General features: G+C 40.4%; 1 protein-coding gene across 1 annotated transcript in view; it reads right to left on the reverse strand.

The window, feature by feature from the left end:
* LOC126198440 (AP-2 complex subunit alpha) overlaps positions 1–17,785 on the reverse strand; it is a 363,223-nt gene that overhangs the window by 49,215 nt on the left and 296,223 nt on the right. The gene's annotated exons all lie outside the window — the stretch shown is intronic.

Genomic DNA, 17,785 nt, shown 5'->3' on the forward strand with positions numbered 1-17,785 from the left:
AAAATCATTCTGATTGGGACAGGTATTTCCAATACGTCACATCAGCATATAATAGCCGTGTCCAAGAGGCCACTGGATACTCCCCCTACGAGGCAGTATATGGTCAACCCATGAATTAACCTTTTGAGATTGAAAAACTGCCCCCAGGGATTAGATCCACAGATGTGAAAGGTTTGGCACGATGTTTAAAAGCTATTTGGAAGAAAGTAAGAGGAAACAACGCAAAAGCTACAGCTCAGCAGTTAAAAAGGAATAATGGGAGAGAAATAATGCTGGAGTACAAGGTAGGAGATTTAGTGATGTTGCGCAATCCAGTAGTTAAGAAGGGGAGGAGGAAGAAGTTTACTCCTACGTATGTATACCCCATCATGCGGGTTACTTCACTGGTAAATGCAGAAATTCAGTTAGTAGAATGGACAGTGATCGATCATTTTGACAGGTTACAGTTGTATAAGGATTCCGAGCCACCCCCGCTTGCAGTGAAGCAGAGCCTGCTTCACAAGCAGCCCCAGCCAAGAAGACAAGAAAGAAAGTAGTGAAACCCCCTATAATGTGTCCCCTAGATATACCACAAGGTCAAAACACCTCTATGTGTTACAATCCAGGGACTAGGTATAGCATGCCACGTATTTAATTTGAAAAGTCTTTAGTGAAGCAAAAGAATTAACTGACGGGAAACTGCCGTCATTGCAATGTATTCATTTAAGTTGTGCATGTTATTTGAAAGTATTCATAAGTATTGGCAACCATCTGTAATAGAAGTTAGGATGTCATATTAATGGGAAGGGATTGGAGTTTTCATAATCATTTTGTCTTGCATCATTCAATGTCTCCAGTAACGTTTTCATAGTGGTAAAGAGCTGGAAACACAATCACTCATTAGTAATGGAATTAAGAGGAGCAGTTGTCCTTGTCAGTAGAACACACAGAGTAAGAATCAATCTATCTTTTATATGTCAAATGGAATGACACTTCACATGTCGACTTGGTAATCGGTGAACAGGAACAGAGGTTAAAGCTTTGTCAGAAAAGCATTTTAGTTGTACGTATTCATAACTGCCATTAGCACAAGATCAATGACAACCTGCCGCCCTCTACTTACAGTTTGGGATACACCACATTATGCATATGTTTATGCTAAGAGCTCAGACACCCAAAACAACAATGTTAAAATTGGAAAAAACAATTTGAACATCAGGCTAGAGAGACAGTGTCTTCAATTAACAAGAATATGGATGTTCAAGTTAAACATAAAATACGTTACTTTAAAAGTAAAAGGAGCCCTCCCTAAGTGCTATTATATTGTTTCTTAATATGCCGCTGGAGAGACAAGGTAAGTTTTCATGATACTTTGTGTTTCTATATACCAAACGCAAAAGAGTAAGTCGCTTGGTTAATGCCAGGCAAGATAGATACATGCAGTTTGTTTGCAAAACACAAGCCTTGCCCTCCCCGCCAAGTGAGCAGGTATTAGGATTCCGCCCCTCCCTGCTGCCTTGTGACGTGGAACCCATCCCTCCTCCCCACAGGCCACACGCCTCTGCCACGGTGGAGTAAGCCCCCACACTACGATTCTGTAATGTCCACCATAGGGTTGCAATGTGACTAAAACACCCACAGAAGATAGGTGTTTTTTTTTTTTTTTTTTTTGTAAATACCACCTAATAGCTCTCAAATCAGTCTCCAGCTATGTTGTATTGCCACTCTCGCGGCTAACAAACACATCTATTTGGCGCCAAGGAAGCAGGCCCTTGCTGTGATATTTATTCTGCAAAGTGACCGCTGTGTGGGAAACACATCAGCCAAAAGGATCGAGTTTGAAATGCCACTGTAAAATAAAGTAGAGTAAAAACCGAGTTAATACCAATCCAGAACAGTAGTCCTAACTACATACCCCACTGTCAATTTCAAAAGTTATTAGGTACGAGTTTCCAGTAAGCGATATTTACGAGTCAAGCCATCATCACAGTTCATGCAGAAATATAAAACCTACCAATTACATACATTTTAGAAGAACAGTGTCTAATCGAGTAAATGAATCATGGCAGTTCTGTGAATTTTAACGATCGAGTTGTCTCCATCCCTTGAAAACAAGGCCCTCCGTGAATAAATGTCGTGAATGACATAAGGTAAACCTGGAAGAAATTTAGGAAGCACCCAGAGGAATTTAACTCAGTGCGTAGCAACGAAAGCTACCCTGCCTCCACATACAGAGGCCCTTTTCTGCTCTCCACCACCACCTCATTCCCCCCTTGGGACCAAGCCCAGCCATCTGCTTTGTATCCAGCCACAGGCAAGAGAAATGACTGCTTAGAAGGCACACACTCCTGCTTTCCCAAAGCATCTAAGCTGTGTCACCTAGTGCAGTATACAACAATGGCTACGATAAATGTTAGGAAAAGCGAGAAGTACACGAAACATCTACACCTTATATGCAACCATTTTTACCTTTGCTAATAATACTACTACTACTACTACTACTACTACTACTGAAGTTAATCTTTAATCTGTTGCAACAGTATCATTGAGAGTGTTTTATGAACGTACTAATCAGGAGTTGTAAAGAAGGGAGAGAGAAAAGCTCCTACTGAACACCATGCAAGTAACTTTCAACAGAGTAATAGTCAAAGTAAAATATACAACTGCCACATACTTCAGTTGGGAAAGAGACAGTTCCTACTAGCATCGAACCCATGACCTGGAAAGAGTTATTGAGAAGTCATCTATGCCTCTATCTACAACATTAGGTACACAAGTTACATTGGCAGTCACCATTAGTACTGTAAAACAATCACTGAACCCGCCTTTCGCAGAAAATTATTCTGGAGTTATTTAGTGCTCAACATCCTGCCAGTAGGATGGACTCCTTAGCCGCACATGCCAGTGCTGCTCCCACACCAGTTAGATCCAGCCATATCCATAATGTCAGCACTCTGCAATCTTGCGAGCGCGACACCTGCCGTATCTTAGCGCCTCAAGCAGCAATGATTCTTAACATAGAATTGTTAACCAACGAATGCTTTGTATAACTACGCACAATTTCAACACTAAGAAAATTACCTTTCTTCCTATACACTCTACACATGGCAAATGGATTCTAATTTTATTCAAAAACAAAAACACCGACAGGTAAGTTATGTTGACGTCATCGAGAGGCAACCAGTATCGTCGAACCATCGTCAACAAGTATAGGGAGCAGGTAGGTGAGAGAGTCGAAAAAAGGAACAACAATTATAACTCAGCACAATTGGTTAGGAGGCTGCCAACAACCAATATTACGTAGTTATGAGACAAGGAGTAGAAATTAAAGCAGGAGATATCGTACAAAAGAGGTTAATGTTTAATAATATCAAGGAGGGTAATGGGAATTATCGATCTGAAAACTGAAGGAGACATGAAGTCACTTTAAACTAAAACATTGCTAGATATAAGCGGCGGCCCCAGCTCCTAGCAGCCAGTCGTCTCCTCACCTCAGAAGACGTTCTCTGTAGTTGAGAACGAAACATCAGGGAGAAGAAGTTCTACAGATCGACCACGGCAATTTAGCCTGGAAGTGTTTACTGATGAAGACGCTGGCCGTGAAAGCCTACATGGGATGATTGCTACAGGAAGTATTAACTTGACACACTAATATTATACAGCATTACTAATAACATTGGCACAACCTAATGACAGATTTCATGTACGTAGACATACCAAGGACATGTCAAGCAGTGTGGAGATACAAACAAGAGAATAATAGCGAATACCTTTACTTGTTTTGCTACGAAATATAACTGGAGAATAAGGGAGTTTTCTGTACAGGAGATAGTATTTTGTACTTTTGCTTCTATCACGGTTTTGTCACAGCATGTGTCACTGCGATAGGTTGCCAATTACTTATGTCTATATACTATTTTAAGTATTTATTTTGTCTATGTTTTATTATCAATTATTTACCAAGGCAATCCCCCTAGAGTTTTGCCAGCACCATTAATTTAGCATGTGTGTCAATGAGCCTGATGTTGACACGTGTTAATTTGTTGCCAGAGTTACGAGGGTAGTTATTTATTTTGTGGGATTTAAATTATGCCAGAGTAAGTTCCCAAATACTGCCCATTATTTAAGTGTTTACTAATAATGTCTAGATAAGAAACTATTTCGGAAGGGTAACTTAATATTTAATCACGTTTTATTTAATTTGTAACAATACCAGTCTGAGAGAGATGAAACCACACTCTCTGAGACTGCAGATGTGTGTGCAAGTTGCGTTTACGTGTGTGTGTGTGTGTGTGTGTGTGTGTGTGTGTGTGTGTGTGTGTGTGTGTGTAGGCGCGCGCGAGCTACTTTGCTGACAGAGGCCTTAATGGCTGAAAGCTTTAATTGTGCGAATCTTTTTGTTGTGCCTATCGCGACTCAGCGTCTCCGCTATATGGTGAGTAGCAACTTTCCTTCTTTGGTATTGTTACATTCCATCTTGGATTTTCCATTGTTTAATTTATTTAATTTGTGTTTGAATGTTTATTTGGAGGGACATGCCACATGCCTCCCTATTGTAGGTAATGTAAATGGAGTAAATAACTCCCACAGGTCCAGAGATTTTGGCCGTACATCTTGTTCGTTAGATAAACCAGAGGGCAACCAATCCACTCTGGTTCTTTTGTCAACTTACTACGGTCCCCTCTTGATGTTCATTGAATAATGAAGGCACCCTCTGCGATTCCTTAATTTTTTTTTCTTCCCAACCTCCATGACACATTAAGTGAGTGATCTGCTATTGCTGGGAAACAACCCAGTTGACAGCCAAAAATGATTTCTGCCGACGAGGTGTTTTGCCCTCCCCTGTACCACTTACTCTACTATTAAATCGTGGAAGCTATCCTGTTTTTCCTCTTTTGTCAAGGAACAAACAGCTTGCTAGTTCGTTCTGACAGTACCGGTCCTATCTACCTTTACAGCCACATCGAATGAGATATTGTTCCTCCCTTCCTACAATTAAGCACTGTCGCTCATTGTTCATGGGTTATCATGTGGAAGAGGTGATTGTCACCGATAAGTAACATTCGATTCTGCTGTCGCTCTACGCTAATGCTAACCAGTATTGGCCAGAACATCTAGTTCAACTGACTTCAAGAGGACAACCTGCAAGGGCACGCACCTTGTGCGACGCAACTGGCAATCCCACAGATTCATAGCTGTCTATGTCGTTCCTTAAGTTTCCCATTACGTAGCATAGTCTGTCCTACCCACTTTCATCTTTCAACTTTCAACAGAACAACACCTGAAAAGTCTTGCATCTTGCATGAAGCAGCCAACAACTGTGCAGACTTCAGCAAACCACAACATTCATTACACCTTTACTTTTCGTGCCACAGCTCATACCATGTACTTTAATCTTTCGCGTCCAAGAAGAGTTAATGAGAACAGTGTTCTGTGCTCTCTGACGATCACTATTCAAACACTGTCAGAAGCAAACTGTGTCTAACCCACAGCTCAACCACCAGTAACCTGAAACCTCAGTTGAAAACCTGTGCATTCTTCGACATTGTTCTTCCATTGTATTTTCTGATGGATCACCAACTACTGAAGCAGTAGTATTTAACTGTATGACATGTCTTAGGGCACTGCGATATATCCAAGGATAGATGTGAGTTTTATGTAACTAGCTGGGCCCGATGTGGCCAACACCAAGGAGTTATAGAGATGGTGAATTTAGTCATAAAATGGTGAGAGGATGAATATGATGAATTTGATTGCGCAACAGTATGTAGCAGTTATCTTGGGATCACAGTATTGTCATATAAACGGTTAAGTAGGCAATACCGTCGTGTCAACGATGCGCCGTACAATTCTAGCTTCATCAAGAAACAGCTCATCAGAAATTACGCTCAACTTGGTCTTTTCTAATTCAATCCCTTACGCTTTCTGTTTCCACTGCGGAAGTTTCTAGATCCTCATCAAGTTTTGTTTTTCTATTCTCGTTGTCAACGATGTTCACATTCAATGGCACAATTTTCATGTCCGAGAACAGAAACCCGAACCTAGCAGATGAACTTATCTATTCAATGGGTGCCTTATATTTATTGTTTTGTTGGCCATCATTGAATAAACTATCGACTGCGCTCATCTATCCTCCTTATTCAGTAATATTATACCCCTTTTGTGACATTTATATTTGTCACTTCTCACTCTGGATCATGTAAATACGTTCATTGGGAGCAGGAACCCGAAAACATGTGGAGTTTCTGTTCTGCAAGTAATTGAGACTGCAAAGTACAGTCAGCACGGTAAACAGTGTCAGTACGCTTTATTTCCCTCTTGTTCATAAACCCGCTGCTTGCTTCCTGCGTAGCGCAATGATGTAGCCTGAGAGTCAGCCTTTAAGTCATCTGCTGCGCGCCGCTCTGACTAGCTGCCACGCTGACCCCTGCCCACATTATTAGTGCTACCACGATGTTACACACTATCCTTACATCTAGTGTTACGAGCAGTTCTAACTTATGTCTCAAATTTCACTCGTCCTGTAACAGCATCTTTACTCTCACTGACCACTCAGAAGTAACACCACAGCAGCACAACATAGTTTACTGACTGTTGTTTGGGCCATATAATTTTATTCTTTGCAGTACTAGCCCACATCCATTCAAACAAAAATTCCACTTATTTATGTTCTCACCTGTCGTGACGTACCAGGGCAGCAGACACTGAACTCCTGACTGAAATGCTAATTCTACACTCATTAGAGAATTTTGTGTGTGTGATCGTACCGACTCATGCACGGGACACAACCCGGTGTAAAAGTGCAATACACTGGTTTGTTCATCCATCGCACTTCCGGATATGCCACATACCACATACTATTTATCATTACCTGTCTCGTCTAGCATTTTCTTTGCACAGTATAGACCAATAATCTTTCAGTAACTTTATATGGAACAGCAACAATGTCCCAAATGCCCCATCTTAAACTTCCCATTAAAGATACCAACTACAACTTTACAAATTAACAAATTATAGTTCAACCAACTATTACTACTGGTACTGAGAGGTAGCTGTTATAAAGAATCTTGCCCACTGGTAGTAAATGCTACCCAATCCAATTGTTAGCGCGATGTCACACGTAATCTCAATCATTGTCTCCCGAAATAACAAATACATGTTCATGTTCGCAACCATGCATTATTCCCTTCGAAGTAACGCTTCTGCCTATTGCACAACACTGGCATTTACCATCACACATCTTGGGTACCGCCATCAACTTTGATGTCTAACACTTTGTATACCATGTAGTTAACAGTTCAACAGCCATTGACTTGAAAATTGCTGACCTAACTCGTTGCTCAGCAAATACTTCGCCTTCATTTCCACGAATATGTTTGTTCCCCAATATAAAGGGAGATCAGCTCTCCTTGTAATCTTCAGTCACCTCTTTTGAACTGTGTCTGCAAGTTCTATTGGTGAGCACATTCTACCTTCGTTCACTACTCTACACTCAAGGTAGCAAAACAAATGACTGTCATTTTTGCTGTTGTTCATGCAACGTACTTTCGCCATTCTGAACTGCCAGAAGGATTTCAGACCATCATTTATTTCTACATTTTGTACGTTTCGAATTATGTGGACGCAAGTGTTCCGCTACCTGGGCTATTACATTTGTCACTTCATTGTTCTCAACTATCGCCACATCATGAAGAGGGGACTTCTGCTGTCAGCTAGTTTTATGGTTTCCAGTACGCCACCGTTTACAAACCACCCATCAATGTCACGCATCACGTTTGAGAAACTCTCAAGTCTATGGTATACCCCACATCATCTAGTGATTAACACAGTACTTGATACTGTGCCCCTCTTTAAGGAAGAGTTAGCGTAGCAACAAACTGCCGATCAAATGCTATGATATGAATCATTGCTTGTACAAATGGATTAGAAAGAGCTTTACTGGTATTACATGACCTTAGGCAAAGTATTGATCACCTTTAATGCAAACAGCGTAGTTTAGTTTCAACCGTACCAGCCACGTGCGTAAAATGAGCCTGGGTCGACACTGGAGGCACCGTACTCAAATCTTTGTTTGGAGTTCCCGATTATGAATATGCCCAACATTGGAATAAAGAAATCTGACAAACTGAAACATTTACTCAACAAAACCATGAGATGTTATTACACCAAAAAGTACGATTAATGCACATTGAAGACAATCTATTATAATCCACCAGGCAAATACGCAGCATTACAGCTATAATACTCCACCAATATGAATCTTTTGAGAACTCTGTACAACGGGACTTTGCGACTATACAAGCCAAGATATCCAACCTTGGAGCACCTGATGCCATACAAATGGTATCACATAACAAGCAGAATACCCAACTGCTACTTGTCAATTTACATGTCACAATACAACTAGGATTGCGAGGGATTCTGAGTTCAGAAGTTTTACCTCCCAAATGATTTATTCAAGTACTGCAGATTTGCCACCGTCGATACATTTAGTGTTGCCCATACATGAAGCTATGTTACCCAATTATTATGCTATGGCTATGATTAAAATGCGCCAACACCCTAGAATTCCGTATACTTATACCCCTTGCCTGTTCGTATTGTCAAAGTGAATGTTACAAGATAAATGTGTTCCCTGCTGCGTGGTCAGCAACCAGACAGTATATATGCTGGAATACAGCAGACATTCTAGACATTAGTCCAGTTAGCCAAAAATATACTACTATTTCCAAAAATCAGTTGAATGAATGCACACATGTTCATAATTGTGTGTGCCATGAAATCGCCCTTCGAAACCTTCCTAAGACCGAATGGCAACCACCAGTTTTCTTTAACTTCACTTAAGTTTGCTGCGAACTATCTTTAGCCCACCACTATGTCTTGGCTCACCCTCACCTCCCCAGGCCTGACCCATGTTGCCCATTTGAATTTACATCTGTTGGCTTTTCTGTCAATGAGTGGCCTCATCTCACGTAAAGGTGTCAGAACAATTTCTTCAACATATTCACCCACCGCCTTAGCCACTTCTAACAGAGTCGTTTCTGCACACACATTCTGCACAGCAGCATGTATCCCGTTACTATATACTATAGAACTATATATAACTCCTGAGTCAGAAGGACTGGCTACATGAACCATCTTGTTAGACTGGTTGTTAGTACCAACCCGAGGCCCACCCTTTCTGCTGGGATGAGGAAAAGGAAGTTATGGAAGATCCATTTTGGTCCCACAAGCAGCTATGGAAATAAGTGTCCACCCAGACAGAGCTCGCATGCCTGAGTAAGCCTTATACAACTGAGATGCGGTCAGTTCCCCAGAGGTTGTCCGCTAACAACTGTTCCACCACAACAGCCACTCATCTCATCAGTGCACTGCACACCTTGTGATTGAAGTTTCTTGTTTTGGAGGATTATTCAATCCTCGCGATCTGGGCAATTAAGCCAAGATCCCCATTCCCTGTGACACACAGCATCCCACTGCCACACGGTACAGTGGTTACTGAAGCAGGCACGGAACTCATGGTAACAAGGGACTGGTAGTACTTACCAGCCCCAACTCAGAAACCCCAGTCACCAAACCCGTATTCAGTAAACAAATGCTGAGCCCCTGAGGGTCACATACATGTGGCACAGGATGGAAGAGGCTAGGCAACAAAGAAAGGAAGAGACGTGCTGAAACGAAGAGTGGAAGAGTTAATAATTGGATTAGAGGACACAAGCAACAGAGCAGCAAAGGGGATGTGAAAAATGATGGCATTGTATTTCAAGACTGAAGTAAGCCTCACTGAACAGCACTCTGCAGGCGCAAGTGCACCCACCACACTCCTGCCTAGTACTACAAGTGCAGTACTGAGCACAGCTGAGGAGAAAGGAGGGAAAGGAAAATCAAGACTGCAGGCAGATATCACTAGAGCTAGGCAACCAATTTTCTAGCAATACTACTTGTGCGACATTAGGTTTACTTTCTGTACTAGGAATATTACAATACGAATGCACTAAAAGCGAATTGCTTTACTTCTCATATAGCTTGACAAAGTGCTTAATATTTCATCACATTATTATGAGCTGAAAAAACTCTCATTGGAATGTCATTACAAAACCAGCCAATAATGTGATATGATGTCTTTCAACTGCTGACAATAAGTGCTGTCTAAACTGAAGGAAGCCATTACGAGAAACTGACTGAAGGGTAAGCAGAGCAGCGACAAAATCTTTTAGTCATTAGGTCTCTTAATGGAAGGGGAGAATTATTTGGTAACATGCAGTGGACAAAACTGATGCTATCAAATGAAAATTAATCCTATGGACAAAACATCTCCAAGTTCATGAAATTGAACATTTCCGAGAAAATTCGGCAGTGTTTTGTGGATCAGGCATGGCTGACTACGTTTCAGTATTCGAAACATTTCATCGTGAGTTCTCAAAGAGATTGCATGACTTTGCATGTCTGAAGACATGATTTCAATTTATTTGTCAGACCGTAGTCAGTTGTGGCTGCTGATGTACCTCATTATTTTGAATCTGAGCTCACACACACACACACACACACACACACACACACACACACACACACACACAATTTAGCGTCTAGCTCAATGACCTGTTTGTCCACTCCAGGACTTAACAAGACTTTTATAAAACGTTACCCCAACAATAACATCACCGATTGTACAGGCAAGTTGTAAAGCTACTTCAATGTTTGGTTCAACATAGGTGTTGAACCTTTCTTGTCTGTTGCAAAATTAGTGAAGTCCCACCAGTACCCAGATTTATCAGATTTTAATCTGTGTAATTCCATGTGTTCGACTATCTTGTTTCAGATACTTTACATATTTTCTAAGTACATTATCTATTTTAAAACTGAAACGTGTACAAATTTTTATACACAATAACTTAACATTAGCCTCTATGTAAAGGCTTTTATAGTTCTGCTCACCATATTAACAAAAGTCTAGTGTACTGCTTTAGTTAAGTAATAAAGTAATTGCCTTTGAAGAAAAAATAAGAAGTTGAAAATTAAACACTACTGATGAAGTCTTGCTTAAAGATATATGCTGCAATATTCAAGTCTTGGAAGTGGTTGCGCTGTTTGCAAACATGTCTTCCTAAGTTTCCCATGTGTGCAGCCTTCAGCATATAGCCATCTCACTCTCACCACCTCAAAATACTGCAGTGGCGGCAGAAGCCAGAGTGCTGAGCTCGAGATGCAACAAGTTGGAATTTAATCCCTGTGTTATGGTTCCATAATTATGCTGATTTTTGGGTTTCTGTTTTATTTCCCAGAGCAAATATTTATTCTAACTCTTCTCATAATGCGCTCTCAAGTTTACGAACACACGCAACATTCATTTTTTCCTTCATCAATTCTCACAGAAATAATTTTAATATTAACCCTTGTATTATTGTCATGTATGAAAGTTTTCTTTGCCAATTAACGCTGCTCCCAAGTTTTCACACTTCAGAGTGCTAATACTTTTGTTAAAATGTGATGTACCAAACAGGTTACAACAAGTTGCTCTATTTTTTACTAGTTCATGTTAATTACCTGCTTCTCTAACACCAATATCATTTGTCTACCACTAGAATTCCAGGTGACATTAACTATTCACTCTAGGTGTGAGGACACTGGACTGATGTTGGAGATGGTCCAGCAGACTGACCACAACCTAATAATATATGGCAATATTCATGTCACCATCAAACAGTGCTCTTAACATGTTACCCTCAAAAAGAAAAAACTATGGAATTTAACTGTATATGCTTCACAAACTGTTATAAAAATTGCAATTGGTTTTTTAACTTTTTCTTGTTGTTTTAGTTTTATTTATTGGTCCTGTTGTCTACAAAGCAGCTTACGCTTAAGACATCGGACAAGTCAAGTTATAAATATACAGCTGATGGTCATTTCTAGGCATACGTATTTAAGGTTACAATACTACACTTATGTACAAGTATTTATATAGCACATTTCATAAATTTAAATATTCTTCAATAGAGTAAAAGCAGTGTAGCTGTAAAAATGACTTTAGAGATTTTCCAAAGGTATTGACCTTAGTAATAGCTTTTATGTTTACACGAAGTTTGTTATAAAGCTTAACTCCCATACGAAAAGTACCTTTCTGGCACAGAGCTGTGCCGATTTGAGTTATATGTAAGTTTCTGTTTTGTCTGGTAAAGTGATCATGTAATCACAGTTTTTTTTTTTTCTCCAGCCCTTACGCATTTATTTGAAAGAATAAAAAGGCTTCCATAATGAAACTTCCTGGCAGATTAAAACTGTGTGCCCGACCGAGACTCGAACTCAGGACCTTTGCCTTTCGCGGGCAAGTGCTCTACCATCTGAGCTACCGAAGCACGACTAACGCCCGGTCCTCACGCCTTTACTTCTGCCAGTATCTCGTCTTCTACCTTCCAAACTTTACAGAAGCTCTCCTGCGAACCTTGCAGAACTAGCACTCCTGAAAGAAAGGATACTGCGGAGACACGGCATAGTCACAGCCTGGGGGATGTTTCCAGAATGAGATTTTCACTCTGCAGCGGAGTATACACCTGGTAATGGAGGAATATCAGATTTCTTACACAGAGGTTTACAAAAGTCTCTACGCTTGCACCCAAACAAGATTCTAATGGCCATTTTTTGTAATTTAAAAGTGCTATTAGCTGTTTTACAGTTTCCTCAGAAGGTGACCCCATATCTGAGATGAGAATGACAGTAGGCATGATATGCATTCATTACTGTTTTCTCACTACAGCATGATTTTAATGAGCAAAGAAGGTAACATGTTTTGTTCATTTCTACATTGATATATTCAATATGCTTTTTCCATTTGATGTTGATTTGCAGCTAAAGTGTTAAGCCTTTAGTTCCCATGGAGGTGGCTGAGAACTTTTGGCGTTTCATTTTCTCTTTCCTATGGGAGAGAGAATGGAAAGTCGGACCACTGAAGCTAATTTTTATTCCTAAAGCTACTATGAATGCTGCTAATTCCACTAACAGTTCTACCTTGAACTACTGTACTCATTTGAGGTGTCTCTTAATCTGGGGTCTGAGTGACCTGTCCCAAAGTATCCCTAGTTACCCCCTAATCAAGAAATTGACAGTTCCAAAAGCTATGCAGTTGTTTTAACTTCACTTCCTGATGTTTGCATCGGGGAATGCTTCAAGGCCACCATAGTCTGAAATGCCTGTGCGACGTGTTTCTCATCACCAATGGCGGCGCACTGTTCCTGTGTACAAGTCATAGAGAGAGCTAGAGAGAGAGAGAGAGAGAGAGAGAGAGAGAGAGAGAGACTGACTTGGCTGGACAATTCAATTAGCAGCAGCTTATGGGAGGTCCAAATGTTTTTCGTGGACTACTACTGCAGTTCACACATGATGTTGAAGGTGTTTTTGGAGGCAGTACATGGCTGACCTTGGCTGTTGTATGGTGGAATCATGCAGACTATGGTCCTCTTGTAATTTTAAAATGTCTCATGAAGTTGACAGTATACATGGTTTTAAACAAAGTACTAAGTGCAGAACTGTCCCTCAGTTTCGTACCATAAAACTACAGAATGAACCTTTAAAAACCAAGTATGGACTTCACTAAGGCGCAACAATGTATAATCACAGAAGAAACCTTTGGTGTCAAAAATAAGATAAGACTGGTTTCATGAAAACAAGGGAATCTGAACTTTCATTTGTAACAACCCAAGGATGGTTGCATTCGTAACAACCACGGATGGCTGCATCACTGACATGCTGAGTGTTGAATAATGATATTATTAAATCTGACACCAAGAAAGATTCCTTGCCCTCTAGACTTCATTAGCAGAGAATTAGACTTGAAGACTGGAGTATTTTTTTACCTATCTAATGGAAACACCACCTAAGTAGTACCAGAACACATGAAAAATTCCATCATAGTTACTGTATTTTTTAAAATGTGATTTCAACAACTATCAAACAATGGAAAATCCAGGCTGGAATGTAACAATACCAGAGAAGGAAAGTTGCTACTCACCATATAGTGGAGATGCTGAGTCGCAATAAGAACAACAAAAAAGATTCACACAATTATAGCTTTCGGCCATTGAGGCCTTTGTCAGCAGTCTCTGCTTTCCCTCACCGGAACTATCTTAGAAGTCTGCTGAACAGCTGTCTCAGCAAAAGTATTTCCAGAATATGTGCAGGCTTTGCTCCTTCAGAAACACCACTGAAATGATTACCTATACCAGAGAAGTATAAATGAAATACCGAGACTTTAGTTTCTCCAGTCTCAGTGTTCAATAACCTAGAAAACTATGTCTTAAAATATCTGACATAGCCTAGATATGCTATGTTGGTGTTTTTATGATGCATTGGCTAGCCTGAACATTTTGTAGAACTGATCAAAACACTTCATAATGGGGTGATTAGTGGCATCAAACTTTACCACTCACAAATGGGTGTAAACAAGGCTGTGTACTTTATCTACGCATTTCGCTACTTTTTACCCACATTCCATGAAAGTCATCCAAAAACAGTAGTTTGGAAATTAGATACTGATTTGATAGAATAATTTTCACTCAAAGATTGCTCACATTCACACACATAAGAGAGATGCAGTATTTGCAGATGCTAATGCTTCTGTTGATTCACTTGAACTGCAATTTCTCATCATCTGATTAAAAAGTACATATGAGCACAATTTGGCCTAACTAGACACTTAGAAAACAGCCTGCCTCGAACTGCTGTAGCAGGTTCACACACCAGTTCAGGAACAGGAATTTTACTTCACTTATCTTGAGTGTTATTTGAACACAAAGTGTCTGTTCCTTTGAAAGAACAGACACCACACAGATTTCGCAGCTGTGAAACACAATAGGTAAATTGAAGGGGGATCACTGCTGTCCCACTGCAGCTGACAGCAGGTATCCCCCTTCAATTTACATATAGTGTTTCACAGCTGTGGGATCTATATAGTGTGTGTTCTTTTGAAGGCACAGACGCTACGCACTCACTCAAATTGATAAGCCTGGCTGGGTAACAGATCCACCTTTCTTCAGTGTGAATGTACAAATACATCTGACCTCCAGTGGGAACCTATAAGCAGTGAACAGGAGTATACATGGACAGGGACTGCAGATAGGTGGCACTCAGTGGGAATGTGGATCGGCCGTGAGGCATACCTAGCTACTCCGTGCAGATGTGGTAATAATGTCCTGGACGTCGCAGTGGTTACCGCACCTGCCTAGTAAACAGGAGATCCTAGGTTCGAATCCTGGTCTAGTGCTCATTTTCCCTTGTTGCTGCTGTTTCTGCTTCATGTCCCGCTGCACCTGACAGCAGTTATCACAGTTAAGTATCTCAAATGTGTTGTCTCCAAATGTTCCACCTCCAGATAGGATGTGGTAAACAGAATCCACACTGCTCATGCATCCTTTATATGCCTCACAATGAATCTTCCTTAATAAATACAAAATTAAAAACCAAGCAACTCTTACTGTAACTTGCAAACCTGCTGAATGAACATGAATCTGGACATTTTACCAGTGAGACATCAAAAAACTTTAGGGCTCTGATCAACATAATCTTTAGCCAACTAACAATTTAGAATGTGAAAAATACATAATCATTCTTACAATTCTCATGGGAGTGTAAGAACAATTCAAAAGGCGCGATGAGTAGTCAGAGATTCACATGGATTGTTCCCATTCACCCTAAGTGAGATCTTCCTCGCCAAGCCCTCCAAAGAAAATCCACTACTGGTAAATGACCTCTTTTGCACTCCTGTAAGGTATTAGAAGAGCCATAAAAGTGTGAACATAAATCCAAATACAGGGTGACAATTATTGAACTATATGAAAAAATGTAAGTTAGTTACAAACTACAGTATTTGCACACTTCATTCAACATGTAAACATCGCTACCGATATTCGGTTTTAGGTTATGAACATGTTTGATATGCCTGCCATCATCGATGATGATGTGATGCAGAATAATAGCAAAGTTCTGCATGGTCTGCTGAAGAGTCTGAGTATTGATGCTGTCTATTACCTCCTGAATGGCTGTTTCAGCTCAGTCATGGTTTTGGCATTATTGCTGTACACTTTATCTTTAATATAGCTTCATAAAAAGGAGTTGTGTGTGTTCAGATCCGGAGAATTTGGTGGCCTATCGAGGCCCAGCCAGTGGTCTCTGGGTACCCCAGAGCCAGAATGTGGGCCCCAAAGTGCTTCTCCAGGACATCAAACTCTCTCCTGCTTTGGTGGGATCAAGCTCCATCTTGCATGAACCACATCTTGTCAAAATCTGCATACTTTGGATAAAGGGGATGAAACCATCTCCCAAAATCTTCTCATAGCACTCTGTAGTCATCACGCCATCAAGGAATATCCACCACACAGTCACCCACTGAGGGTGAAGAGACTTCTTGATCGCAAATTGTGGATTCTCAGTCCCCCAAATATGCCAATTTTGCTTACTGATGAACCTATCCAAATAAAGGTGGGCTTAGTCACTAATCCAAACCATACATTCCATATTAATTCCCATTGTGCCCTGCACCCAACTGTGCAGTTTGAACGTCCTAAATCAAACTGTTCAGAAGTTACGATGATTTTATTTCATATAGTTGAATAATTGTTAGCCTGTACATGGGAGGGCGTGGGATAAGGTGGAAAGCTCTGGTGCTTAACCACCTCAGCTCAGCTTATCAGTTTCAACAGACTGGAAGCAAAATCTCAAGAAATAAATTGAACCATTCTCCCATTTAGAATCACATGGAGTGGTCTTCAAAACCACCGAAGCCATTTGCGTAGGTAGCAACTAGAGCAAACAAGTAATTTACAATCAACAGTGGCCAACAAGTGTATGCCTAAAGAGCAGAACTGTTCTCGGATATTATTTTCTATGGCATTAATGAATGGAAGCGTGCAACAGAAACCAGCTTTCTAGCATCCTGATCTTCAATGACAGAGTGATACTTGCTGAAGCAAATTAAAAACCAACAACATATGAATTTTTTTTCTTAAAAAGGGAAACCAAACAAACTTTTCCAGGCTGACTGCAATATTATGAGAAGGATAAATTGCCACTCACCATATAACAGATGTTTGGCTGCAGAGAGGCACAACAGAGAGACTACTAAACATGTAAGGTTTCGGTTAGGAGGCCTTCTGAAAAACACACACACACACACACACACACACACCTCTTTCCATAATGTTTTGAACATTGTCTTTTTCACATTTGAATGTGTTTTCTGTAATTGGCAGCCAGAGAAACTGTGTGTGTGTGTGTGTGTGTGTGTGTGTGAGAGAGAGAGAGAGAGAGAGAGAGAGAGAGAGAGAGAGAGAGAGAGAGAGAGATGGGGGGAGGGGGAGGGAAGGCTTTCTAGCCGAAAGCTTACATGTTTAGGAGTCTTTTTGTAGTGCCTGTCTGCGACCAAACACCTTTGCTCCATGGGGAGTAGCCATCCATCCTTTTCATAATATTGCAGTACTATGAAAAGGATAGATTACTACTCACTATGTAACATAGGCACAACAAAAAGACTGTCAAGCAATCAAGTTTTTGGCCAATAAGGTTTCCATTGGAACTAAACATACAAACCCGAACTCATGCAAATGCACATTATATCACTTGCACAAAAATGCTTAATTACTCTTCATTAAAGTGTCAGAAGTACGAATAATATTTCTTCGAAAATCTTTTCTTGTTTACCCAATGATGCCTAACAGATAAAGCTAAATTTTGAAGGTGTTACTCAAATATGGCAGCACAGATTTTCTTGATTTATATTTAAGACTTACAGCAGATCCTCAATGCAACTCAGAATGATTAG

The sequence above is a fragment of the Schistocerca nitens genome, chromosome 8 (genome assembly GCF_023898315.1).
Source record: "Schistocerca nitens isolate TAMUIC-IGC-003100 chromosome 8, iqSchNite1.1, whole genome shotgun sequence".
In the NCBI taxonomy this organism is placed as follows: Eukaryota; Metazoa; Arthropoda; class Insecta; order Orthoptera; family Acrididae; genus Schistocerca; species Schistocerca nitens.